Source organism: Petaurus breviceps, unplaced genomic scaffold (genome assembly GCF_028583685.1).
Source record: "Petaurus breviceps papuanus isolate PSGF00001 unplaced genomic scaffold, PetGlider_PUasm1.0 91041, whole genome shotgun sequence".
NCBI classification, from domain to species: domain Eukaryota; kingdom Metazoa; phylum Chordata; class Mammalia; order Diprotodontia; family Petauridae; genus Petaurus; species Petaurus breviceps.
Genome location: NW_027187400.1, coordinates 32776102 through 32788649, shown reverse-complemented (window position 1 = coordinate 32788649; position 12548 = coordinate 32776102). Strand labels below are relative to the sequence as shown.

Here is a 12548-nt window from a genome sequence, read left to right as displayed (position 1 = left end):
AGACGAGGCAGGGGAGGTTAGAGGGGAATCACTACCTTGCCTAAGGTCACTTAGCCAGGAAGTGTCAGAGAGGATTTGAACCTTAGTCTTCCTGCCATCAGGACCAGGACACCATCTACTCTTTACAATGCCTTTTGTCCAACTCTCCTCATTTACAGTTGAAGAGACTTGAGTTCTGGAGAAGTTAAATGACTTAGCCAGAGGCAGCTAGAGGGTGCCACAGTGCACAGAACCCTAGGACTAGAGTTAGGAAGACCTGAATTCAAATCCAGCCTCAGATACTTAGTAGCTATATGACCCTGGACAAGTCACTTAATCACCGTTTACTTCAGTTTCCTCATCGGTAAAATGTAAAAAACCAGCACCTACTTCTCAGGTTTGTTGTGAGGACAAATGAGATAATTGTAAGGCACTTAGTAGAGTGCTGGGCACATAGTAGGTGCTACATAAATGTCAGCTTCTGCTACTTCTCTACAGGTACAGGGTAGCGTAGTAGCCAAGACTTAAACTCTGGTCTTCTGGCCATTTCATTCTGTTCTAAAATGCCACCTCCTATCGATAGCCTATCCCAATCCCTCTTAATTTATTCTGTATAGAAAGCTTATTTGGACCTAGCTAGTTGCGTGTTTCCTCCCCGAATAGACTGTGATCTCCTTGAGAGCAAGGATTGTCTTTTGTCTTTCTTTGTGTCTCTTACGCTTAGCACTGTGCCTGACTGCTAGGTGCTAGATGAAGGGCTAGGTAACGCACAGTAATACACGCTTCTCTTAAGGAATTTAAAGCCTAGGTTTTTCCAGGGGGGAGAGTTTTGGTGGCGGCTGCAAGGGCGGAGCTTATGGACGTGCTCAAGTATGCGGACCGGGCGTTCCTCCCCAGCCCTCTCATACTCAAACAGACGTGGGGAGACAATCGGACGTTACCTGAGACTGGACAGTCACAAGGGAGACCCTGCTGGAGGACATGGTGTTCAGCCTCAAATACCTGGGGCACGCCACTGGTGAAGCCGAAAGGTGAGGAGCTCTCAGAGGCTGCTGATAAGCCATGGTGCCCGAGGCCAACGCTAGTGGGAAGCGGCTCCGGAAAGGAACCCTGCAAGCCTCCCCAAGGGGTCTCATCGTAAATGACAGCCGGACCAATGAGTTGATCGAGAACGTTTCCATCTACAGGATCTCCTACTGCCCTGCAGACAAGACACATGACAAGGTTTTTGCGTACATTGCCCAGAAGCAGCAGGGAGAGAGTCTGGAGTGCCACGCTTTTCTCTGTTCCAGGCGAAAATGGCACAGTACCCTCACTGTGGCAAAGGCCTTCAAAGTCGCCTTTGAGCTTTGGCAGGTGTCCAGGGAAGAGGAGAAACGAGAGAAGGCAAGCTTAGAAGAGGTTGTCTGTGGGGCTTGGCTGGACTCTTCCCTGTCCCTGCAAGTCCCAATCACCACTGGAAACCACCGCTGGAAACCTGCTGGACCTGGAGGGGACAGCCAAAGCTCCCCCTTCCACTGTGGGTGCCAGTGCTGCCCACTTGGATGAGGTAGGGAGCCCTGAGGTCTGGGAACTTGATGAAGCCTTCTCAAGGCTGGCCCAATCACGGACGGATCCGCAGGTCCTGGACACTGGGCTGACGCCCAGGACGTCCAGTACACCCAGTGCCTCTCCGCTGTGGACTGGGACAAACTGGCCTTGGGTGCCTCCGGGCAGGACCAGCTCTTTGGCTTCTGAGAGTCTTAGGACCGGTAAGGCCAGCACCCACTATGCAAAACGGACCAAAGGCATGCTCTCGGGGGAAAGGGAGGAGCCAGTTCCGCTTGTCCCCAGAACGTTGGCCCCTAGCCCATGGCAATTTCATCCACTAGACCAAAGGCATTATTAGTGTACCCCCTTTTTTATCCTGCTTTTTTTCTTTACAAACTACAGGATGACTACAGGATGCTTCTAGTCTATTTATTCAGTGGATTCCCACTCAGACACAAGACTTGTTGAGCGTGTCTCACTGTATAATGTGCACGGTGTTATAACCAGCCTTTTGGCTCCTCTCCAGGGGGAGGCCAGCTTTTCTCTTACCTCTTCTCTTTCTACAAAAGCAGCTCAGCTTTGTTTTAACTTGTTCCTTCTCCAGAGAGCCATCTTGGGGTCTCCTACTGTTGCCCTATGGAGAAGAGGGGACGCAGAGAGGGTGGGAGCCCTGCCGGCCTAGGTGAGTGGGCCTTCCTTCCATAGACACCTGCTGGGAGCTGGAGGCCAGATTGCTCCCCCTGAAACAGCCCAAGTATGAGCTGCCTCCGAGAGCATCTCATCCAAAGACTCAGCAGCTGTGCACTTCAAGAAATGAACCCAAAGTCACGTCTTAAGATGGCATAAAAGAAGGTGCTGAGTCTGTGGATAGCTTTTAGTCTTCATCCTCAGGATGCATTAAGGTTTATACCCCTTGCAGCAGCTCACCCAGAACTGAGACAAATAGGGTAGGATGATGAGAGGAGCTGAGGTTGGGGAGGAAACACTGCCACACACTCTTCATGACCTTGAACAAAGCCCTTTCCCCTTGCTGGGCCTCAGTTTCTTCATTCAGCAAAGGGGGAGAGGGTTGGATTTCCAACTTCAGTATCCTATGGTTCTGTCATATGAAAAGTTAACTGACCTCTGGGTGAAAGAAAGAATTAAAAATCTACTTGTAGAAGGAACACATACACAAATGCATACATATGCACATGGAGATCAACAGGAAGTAGCAATGCTAGAGTGCCAGTCAAAGGAGATCGATGGTGAAACCCATGGCTTCTGAGGAGAAAGAGATTCCAGAGAGTGGTGCCATCAGAGACTTGTTCTAGGTCAACTGTGGAGAAGACTTTCAGATTGTTCTAAGGGGGAGAAGAGTGGGGATGGAGATTCTGGGATTGAAACCAGATCCTTCCTCCAAATCTACCCCCATCCAATGGCAGTCTCAGTGCCCACCAAACCAGGGCAGAAAGTTAGGTATAAGGCACCCACCATGTCTCATCATCCCACCACTGGACAACAGGCTTTCTAACCAAAGCACTTCAATCACTGTCCAGTCCACTCTCTCCAAGGAGGGGTTTTATTCAAAGAGATTCAAGGGTGCTAAGTGGAGTGGCATCTCTCCACTCCAGGGACAGAGGCAGAGTAGCTTTGGTCAGCTTTGGTGAGCTGTGCCCACTGGTCAAGGGGAAGCATTAGGATCATAGTCTTTAGACTATGTTCTAGGTTAACTGTGGAGAAGAATTTCAGATTTTTCTAATGGGAAGGAGAAGAGAGTGGATGGAGACCCAGAACCAGAAACTCCTAAAGTACACTCAGGGGTAGCTTTGAATTGATTGGCTTGACTGGAGCAGAGTTGATATAGGAAACCATGATTGAAATACATTTTTGTACACAGCCATTGAGGGAATTTGTTTTTCTTGACTAAGCATATTTGTTACAAGAGTTTTCTTTTTTTTTTTTTCTAATTGGGTGAAGGATAGTACAGAAAAAAATAGATTTCTGTTTTTTTTCACCAAAAAAATGGAGAAGTAGAAGAGGTGCTGCTACAGATTTCAGATGAGGTCATTGTTTTATTAGTTTTACTTAATTGTTTTACTTTGTTTCAAGAGACCTCTCACAAAGTGAAATGAATCCATCAATGTTTGCAATTTTAAAAACAGCAACAAAACTTAAAAAAATAGAAATGGTTGGAAAAGCAGACTAGAACAACTGTAGAAGGCCTTGGATTCCATCAAGAGTTTGGACTTCATCTTGCAAGTAATGGGGAGCTATGAAATGTATGTGAGGAGGAGAATGACCTACGCTTGCTGAAACCACCTTCAGAAGATTAGACTTTTGTAATGTATGTTATGGACTGGAGAATGAGACACTGGATTTGGGAGGCCATTTTTGGAAGTTCTGTCAATCTGCCCCAGGAGGTAGTGTTAAGTTGGATGTAGAACCTGGAAATAGGAGTAAAAAGCAAATGATGGTTGTGAAAGATGCCAAGAAGAAAGGCTCAGTTGGATTTGGCATCTGGCTCCTGTTTCTATCACTAGTCACAAAACTAGTCTAGGCCAGGGTTCCCCAATACAAAACAAAGAAGTCAATTGAAGCTCAATCAATATAGCTTAATGTTTTAATGATAGCCTAATGGTTTATTTCTTCCTAGGGTATTTGTGTACCATATAGACTTTGGCCCACGCTTTCAGATTCAGGAAGGCTACATCTGCCCCTCAGGGTTCCATGATACTCAGTGACTTGTATGCTGGCTCTTTTCCCTATTGCCATCAACTATATTATGACTTCTCCACACTGAGGAGCCACTGTGCCCTAGTTCCATTTTGCCACTTAAATTCAATTACATTTTACCAAGAGTTATTTACATCAAACATATAGGAAGTAAGAACAAATGTACACATATTTTCTCCTATTACCTACACCATCTTGGTCTTTAATCAAAACTTAGCTCATTTACTAGATAGCATTGACTCTACCAATTTCATGTCCAGATGTGACATAAGTGTCAAATTGAGTCTTGCCTCACTTTTCCTTGTTCTGGGACTGGAAGGTCCTTCCTAAAGGTCCCTACTTGCTTCTCAGGGCATCTATGCTGGGCTAGAGGCAAAATTCAGCTTGGACCCTGATTTTTGGATCCCTATGACTTGACTTCTTGACCTCTAAAAATTCGCAATGTTAGAGACCCTCTCCTTTCACCTAGAATAGAAAAAGATAAAAGGAAGATGTCAAGTATGGAGAACCATTTCTCAAGGCCTCTATGGGGAGAAGGTCTTAAGGCTATTCCCTTTTTATTCATCTTTCACCAGACACTGTGAGTGGAGTCCAACTAGGAACAAAGTGGCCAAAAAGGTTATGGCAAGAAAGACATTATGGAAACCAACAAAGACCTTTGGAATATCTTTATAGAAAATTGAAGAGTCTTCCACTTATCACATGATTGGGAAATTAGAAGCAGGTGCAGAATAGTCACATATGTTCTATGGCCCCTCCTCCCATACTTCACCACGTCCTTCAGGAAAGAACTCATCAGCTTTTCACATGGGGAATTCATGTCAACTAAGCAAAATGAAGGACTCTATACCTGGCCAGACCCTTATTATATGTGCACGATCGCTCAATCAATAAGCACTTATTAAGTGCTATGATGATATAGCAACAAACATGAAATAATGTTTGCTCAAAGAGATGACATTTTATTGAGATTATAGTAGGGGACTCCTAGAGAACCACGGCAGCTAGGTGTCTCAGTGGATAGAGTGCTAGGCATGGAGTCAGGGAGACTTATCTTCATAATTTAAATCCAATCTTAAATACTTCCTATCTGCGTGACTCTGGGCAAGTCACTTAATCCTGTTTGCCTCAGTTTCCTCATCTGTAAGATGAATTGGAGAAGGAAATGCAAACAACTCCAGTATCTCTGCCAAGGAAACCTCAAATGGGGTCATGAAGAGTCATACATGACTGAAACAATTCAACAACAAAGAGAAATTCTCTTTAATGATTCCATTTTTATCACCATTCCAGGTGACTAAGGCAGACATTTTTTTCCCCCTGGGGAAGGGAAGTTGTCCTGGAATCATATCACATGGAAGATAGTATGATGAAAGGGAAAGAATATAATATTTTATTTCATGATCTTGGGTGTTTTTCCTGGCTTTGGAACTTACCATCTACGTGATCATGAGAAAGTTTCTATGTCCCAATTTTCTCATCTGTAAAACAAGTCTGTTAAGTTATTTTATTACCTATCTCATAGTAAGAAAAGCTCTTTGTAAACCTGAAATGTCAAAAATCACAGAATTTCAGTTGGTTGTCATTTGCAGGACTATCAAGTCCAATTCATACCTGAACAATGTCACACCCCACCAAGTGGCCATCCAGCCTTTGCTGTGGGGGACCATTGTCTCTCCAGGCAGCCCATTATACTTACAGACAACGCTTATACTTAGCAAATGTTTCTCTTATATCAAGTCTAAATTTATTCTGAAATTTTCACATGTTGTTCTTAGTTCTCTCTAGGGTTAAACTGAACAGTTTAATTCTTCCGTGAACCCTTCACATACCAGAATATGAGGTATTATTATAAGTGACTATGTAGAAGGTTAGCTCTGGTGCGACTGGTTAGCAACTTCTAGGTAACGTAGTATGTCAGGGCACACCCCCCCTGATCAACGAAAATAGAACGATTTCCCCTTCTGGCTCAAAAGTCCTGAAATCATCTGGGAACTGAGGTTGGCAGGTATGAGCATGCCTTAGGTAGAGAATTTTTACCCTAATATAGAAAATGCCCTTGGTCAGGCGAAAACACTTTCTGTTTTAAGCATGTTAATATTTGTTTCCCCACCATATCCCAAACCCAAATTAATAGAGCTTGGGACTGCATTAAAAAGAAATAATAGTCCCACTCTCCTTTACCCTGGCCATAGGATATCTAAAGCATTATGGTCTGTTCAGTTCAGCATTCTGATAAGTTGATGAGAATCCAAAAGATGACAAAACGACTGAACACAAGGGTGGGTTGGAGCCACTATGAACTCACTCAAAAGAATCAAATGTTAAAGTATCAATGGGAACATTGACACCTCAGAAACTGGCAAATGCTATGAATCAGGCCTTGATTTATTGTTTTGTTAATTGTATAGATTTAAGAAAGTGATAGGGAAAATATTAATAACACAGATTAAACTTAAAATTGTGTTTTTAGAGAGATGCTTTAAGTTCACATAATGGGAGTACTGACTGAAGGAGCTGGTTATTTTTAGGTTGGAGAAGAGAAGATTCAGTAGGTGGTTTGTGACCTCCAGCATCAAATATAAAATCCTCTGTTTAATATTTGAAGCCCTTCATAACCTATCTCTCTCTTACCTTTCCAATTTCCATGTATACTTCATTCCCCACCACATACTCTTTTATGTAGGGACACCAGCTCCCTCACTGTTCCATGAACTAGACCCTCCATCTCTCAGCTCTGGGCACTTTCTCTGGCCATCCCCCATGCCTGGAATGCCCTCCCTCCTCCTGTCCCCCTCAAGATCTCCCTGGCTTCCTTCAAGTCCCCACCAAAGCCACATCTTTTCCCAACCCCTCTTAATTCTAATGCCTTATTTCTGTTTAGAACTTCCCATTTACCCCATATATAGCTTGCTTTATATACATTTGTTTGTGTGTTGTCTTTCTCATCAGACTATAAGCTCCTTTAGGGCAGAGACTGTCTTGACCTCTCTACAGCAATTAGCATAGTGTGTGGTACATTGTAGGAGTTTAATAAATGTTTATGGACTGACTGATGGATGGGTTGGGGTTATGATAGCTGTCTTCCAATATATGTTCTGTCATGTGGAATATGGATGAGTCTTATTATATGGCCTCCGAGGGCAAAACCAGGAATAGTTGGTAGAAATTTCAAAGGGACATCTTTAGCTTTGATATAAGAGAAAACTTCCTAAGAATAAGATTTATCTGTCAGTGGAATGCATTGCCTGGGAGACTCACTGGAGGTCTTCAAGCAAAGTCTGAATAACCACCTGTCAGGTATGCTGTTCTGGAATCTTATTTATGCAGAGGTTCTCTACCTTTTTTTAAAAAACATATTTCTAGAAATGTATTTAAATATTGCTTATTTCCTTTTTAATATGATGTATCTTATTTTATGCATTTAAAAATGATCTTCTAAGGAGTCCATCAGCTTCATCACACTGCCAAAGGGGTCCATGATCTAAAAAAAAAGTTTAAGAACTCCTACTTTTTGGGTATGAGTTAGACTAAGTTCAGTTGCTAAATTTCATTCCTTTGTTGCTGAGCATATCTAACCTCCAACCATAAATTAAATCGATGAATTCAACATTACTTTTGTTTTTGTAAGTAAAGGGATAATGCATTGTTCTATAATTCTGCTAAAAATACTAGTGATTCAGACTTATGGGCTTCTTAGTCTCATCAGATGTAGTTCCCTTGCCTAACCACTACTTACTGTTTCCTCATATCCATCCATGTCAGCCCCTTTCCTCCAGGGTCCCTATCCCACTCTACTCCACTCTTCCATTGTGCCCTCTGGAACTCCTCTTCTATTACTAACAAACTTCTATATTAGAAATTTGGCATAAAAGTTTCTTTATTAGAAGAATATTAAACTCTTTATTAGAGTTATGTCTTTCCTCCAGGAAAGGGCATATATTTTGAATTTAATTTCCTATGTATGTACTGTTTTCTCCCTGCCAATAGGATATGAGTTTCTTAAAGGCTTGGGCTACTTTTTTTTGTCTTTGTTTCAATGTCGTTGTCCCCCATGCCAAGTTCAGTGTTTGGCACATGATTGTCTCTTAATATTTGATGAATTGAAATGAATAAATGTAAGCAGATTTGGAGCAATACTCTTTTTTCTGTAAGAGGGATCTGTAATAATGAAAATAACAATAGGTAACATTTATATAGCACTGACTATGTGCCCAACACTGTGCTGAGCACTTACAATTATTATCACATTGGATCTTCATAGCAACGCTGGGGGGTGCTTTTATTATTCCCATTTTACATATGAGGGAACTGAGATGGACAAAAGTGAAGGAACTTGCTCAGGGTTACATAGCTTGTGAGCCGGATTTGAACTCAGATCTTTCTACCCCACGCCCTGTGCTCTATCCACTACTCTACCTAGCTACCTTGATAATAGTAATTATCTATTATCTAGATTACTATGATAACCTCTTACCTGGTCTTCCTACCTGCAGTTGAGGTCCTTGATAATCTATTATACTCATCAATGCTTAAATTACCTTCCTAAAGTGCCATTTTAATTACGACCCTCTTCTACTCCAATAAACCCAGCAATCAATCGAACAACAAGCATTTATTAAATATCTATTGTGTGCCAGGCACTGTGTTAAGTGCTAGAGATACAAATGGGAAAAATGAGATACTTCTTGCCCTCAGGGAGCTTGCAATCTGTAAGGGAAGACAGTACATACATATGTCACTAGATAGAAGATGTGTACAAGAAGCATATGTGTCCATTTGGGAAGAAAGGGTACTGGTAGCATTAGCCAAGGGATACAGAACTAAGGTAAGGTATAGGTAGTTAATAGTCCCACTCTGTTCTTCCCTTATCGGTCGTCATCTGAGTATTAAGTTCAATTCTGGAAGCCGTGGTTTAAGAAGGACACTGATAAGCTGTAAAGGTTCTAGTAGAGGGCATCCCAGATGGAGAAGGGTCTTGAGTTTTTGTCATATAAGCACTGGTTGTGGGAAATGAGCATGCCTAAGGTAGAGAAAAAATGATTTGGGAAGGATGCACTAACTGTGCTCAAGTGTTTGACCTGGGTAGTTGTAGTGTCAGAAGAGAGAAGGGGGCATGTAAAAGGTGTTTTGGAGGCAAAATTGAAAAGAGACTTGTCAACAGATTGGACATGGGGGCACGTGTGTGAGAAAGTGAGGAGCTGAGGATACCACCAAGGTTGCAAGCCTGGGTGACTGGGAAGATGGTACTGACTTTGACAAGGAAGCTCAGAAAAGGGAAATTAGGAAGTGGACAGAGTTGGGATGGGTAAAATAATGAGTTCTGTTTTGGTCATGTTGAGATTAAGATGTCCATGGGACATCTAGTATGAGATATCTAATAGGCAGTTGGAGATGAGATTCTGAAGGTTAGGAAAAATGTTAGGGTTGTATAATTAGATTTGAGAATCATAAGCAGGGAGATTATAACTGAATCGATGGGAGTTGATGAAATCACCAACTGAAATAGTATAGAGGGAGAGAAGAGGGCCCCTGGTATAGCTCAGGGGGATACTCCCTTATTATTGAGTTTGATCCAAATGAAGATTCAGCAATGGGGACTGAGAAGGAGTGGTCAGACATGAAGGAGAAGAACCAGAATATAGAAATATCATGGAAATCTAGAGAGAAGAAATTATCCAGGAGAAGAGGGTGACTGGAAAGTCAACAAGAATGAGTATTGAGAAAGTTCATTAGATTTGAAAGTTAAAAGATCATTATTAATTATGCAGAGAGTAGTTTCAATTGAGGGCAAGTAGGTGGTGCAGTGGATAGAGTCCCAGAAGAGGAGTCAGGAAGACTCATCTTCCTGAATTCAAATCTGACCTCAGAGGTGTGACCCTGGCAAGTCAGTTAGCCCTGTTTGCCTAAGTTTCCTCATCTGTAAAATAAGCAGAAGGAAATGACAAACCACTCCAGTATCTTTGCCAAGAAGAGTCAGATGTGATTGAAACTACTGAACACCAACAACAAAGTTTTAGTTGAATGATGAGGTTAGAAACCAGACCATAGAAACTTCAGAAGAGAATGGGAGGAAAGGAAGTGGAAACATCAATTACAGATGGCCTTCTCAAGGAGTTTAGCCAAGAAAAAAAAAAGAATAGCTCATTCAAAAGAATAGTTCAGCTTTGATAGTCAATGCCTCTGCACTCTCAGTTGGCTCTCAGGTCTGACTGGAAGACTGGAGGGTGGAATTATGAACTCTTCCCAAGGCCTCCCATTCTAGAGGGTTCAGACTTTTCCAGCTAACTTTATCTACCATTAGCTGCACTGATTAGTTTCAACTCTGCAAGTTTCATCATGTTCCTTCCTCCCCACCTCAACACACCTTTCTGGTATGTTTATCCTCTAGTGGGGGGAGGGGAGGGAATTCCCACTCCTCTCCTTTTTCAGTTTCTTTTTGCATATGGTCTTTCATCATTAGACCGTAAGCTCCTTGTGTGCAGAACTGTCTTTCTAATGTGTATTCTAGTGCTTAGTACAGTGTCTGGCACATAATATTCACCACATCATCATCATCATCATCATCATTATCATCATCATCATTTATGGACTACTTACTATATGCAAAACACTTTACAATTAATATCTCATTTGCTTCTTACAACTACCTTGGGAGATAAGTGCTATTATTACCCCCAATTTATAATTGAAGCAAATGCAGCTTGGAAGTGTTTAAGGCTGGATTTGAATTCAGTTCTTCCTCATTCCAGGCCCTGCACTCTATCTACTGTTCCACCTAACTGCCTCTAGTTAACAATAAATGTTTATTGACAGGCTGACTGAAAAAGGAGAGATATAGGATGAAAGACAGTGAGAATAGACATCAAGTGAATTAAAGATGCTATGACAATCTGAATATTGGAAAATTGGAGTACATCTTAAATTTATTTCTCTGTCTCCTCCCAATTTCCCTTAGCAGAACTGAAGTTTCTTGAGGACAGATACTGATTCATTTTTGTCTTTGCATCCCAAGGACTTGAGTCATAGGCACATGCTTGTTGAATGATATTGAATACCAAATTCTTATAGAAAGCAATAGTTATTGTTCCTTAGTCTGTTCATCCATGGTGTGGCAGAAAAATTGCTAGTGAGTCTGCCACACCTCAAATCCATTGAGGAACAGAGTTTGAGGGATATTGGCCAATAGAGTATCTGGTATGCTAAACCCCATTGAATAAACAGATACTCTTGACTCTGTCTCTCCCTCTTCTTCCATCTGTCCATATCTCTCTGCTTTTCTCTCAATCTCTGTTTCTCTGTCTCTGTCTCTCTCCTTCTCATGTTTATATGATATTTTAAAAAAAGCCCAGGAGCTACACGAAAAAATTCCTAACTTTGTACAAATATAAAAATTTATAAAAGTGACTCCTCTATAATTAAATTAGAACTTTCAACAATGATCTTAAAATATAAAAGCATAATTGTTCCCAAGAAGAAAATGGAAATGATTTTCAAATGATACTTGCTTTGTACCCAGTGGTATTTTCCATGCAGTCTGCTGAGGATAGAATTTAATGTTCCTTAGACTGCCACCATGAAAGGATGAGAGAAGAGCCAAGATTTTTGTCTCTTACTCAACCACAAGAGAAAGAACCAAAGCACTTCCAGAAAATACAAAACAAAACAAACTGTATCATGAAGTCCCACAAGGTATTTTCAGCCAAATCAAGTAACGTGCTAGGATCCATACCTGCTCATTTCCTCCATCTTAAGAGTTACAGTTCATTATCTTCTACACCCCAAGTTCTGCCAGATTTGAAAGTAAATAGGAACCTTACTTACTGTTCTCAAAGAATAAATCCACTTGGAATCCAAGGGTTTTTGACCTTTTAACAACAAAGTGTTTCCTTGTAAATCTGACTTATTGTAATGGCAAGCAAAGAAATACTTAGCTCCTTGTTTCAGCTACTTAAGTATTTAGCACCTTGTTTGAGCCTCTTGTAATTTGAAGGTGGGAGGAACTTGCTGATGAAACAGGAAGGGTGGGACAAGAAAGAGAGCCACCATATATGAGGAGCACAAACTGGGACTCAGCAGAACTGAGAAGGAAACACTTGTGGTGGCCAGCACTCTGTCTGTCAGTGTTTGTGATATTTTGTTCAGAAGCTGAGTACAGACCTTACTGGAAGCTCTGAAAGAGGACTTTCTGGTTGTCTGTTTACAGAAGTCCTGGAGGAGGATTTTAGAGGCCCTGGGACTGTGCTGATAATTTTTGTTGAGTTCTCAGACCTTGTTTGTGGGTCTGTGTTGATTTCACAGGCAGAGAGTGAATTGATGATGGT

At 41.8% G+C, this 12548-nt stretch overlaps 1 pseudogene; it reads left to right on the top strand.

Moving 5' to 3' along the window:
* The first annotated feature begins 835 nt into the window (after positions 1-835).
* Positions 836-1716, top strand: LOC138154544 (low density lipoprotein receptor adapter protein 1 pseudogene; annotated as a pseudogene).
* Positions 1717-12548: the final 10832 nt, after the last annotated feature.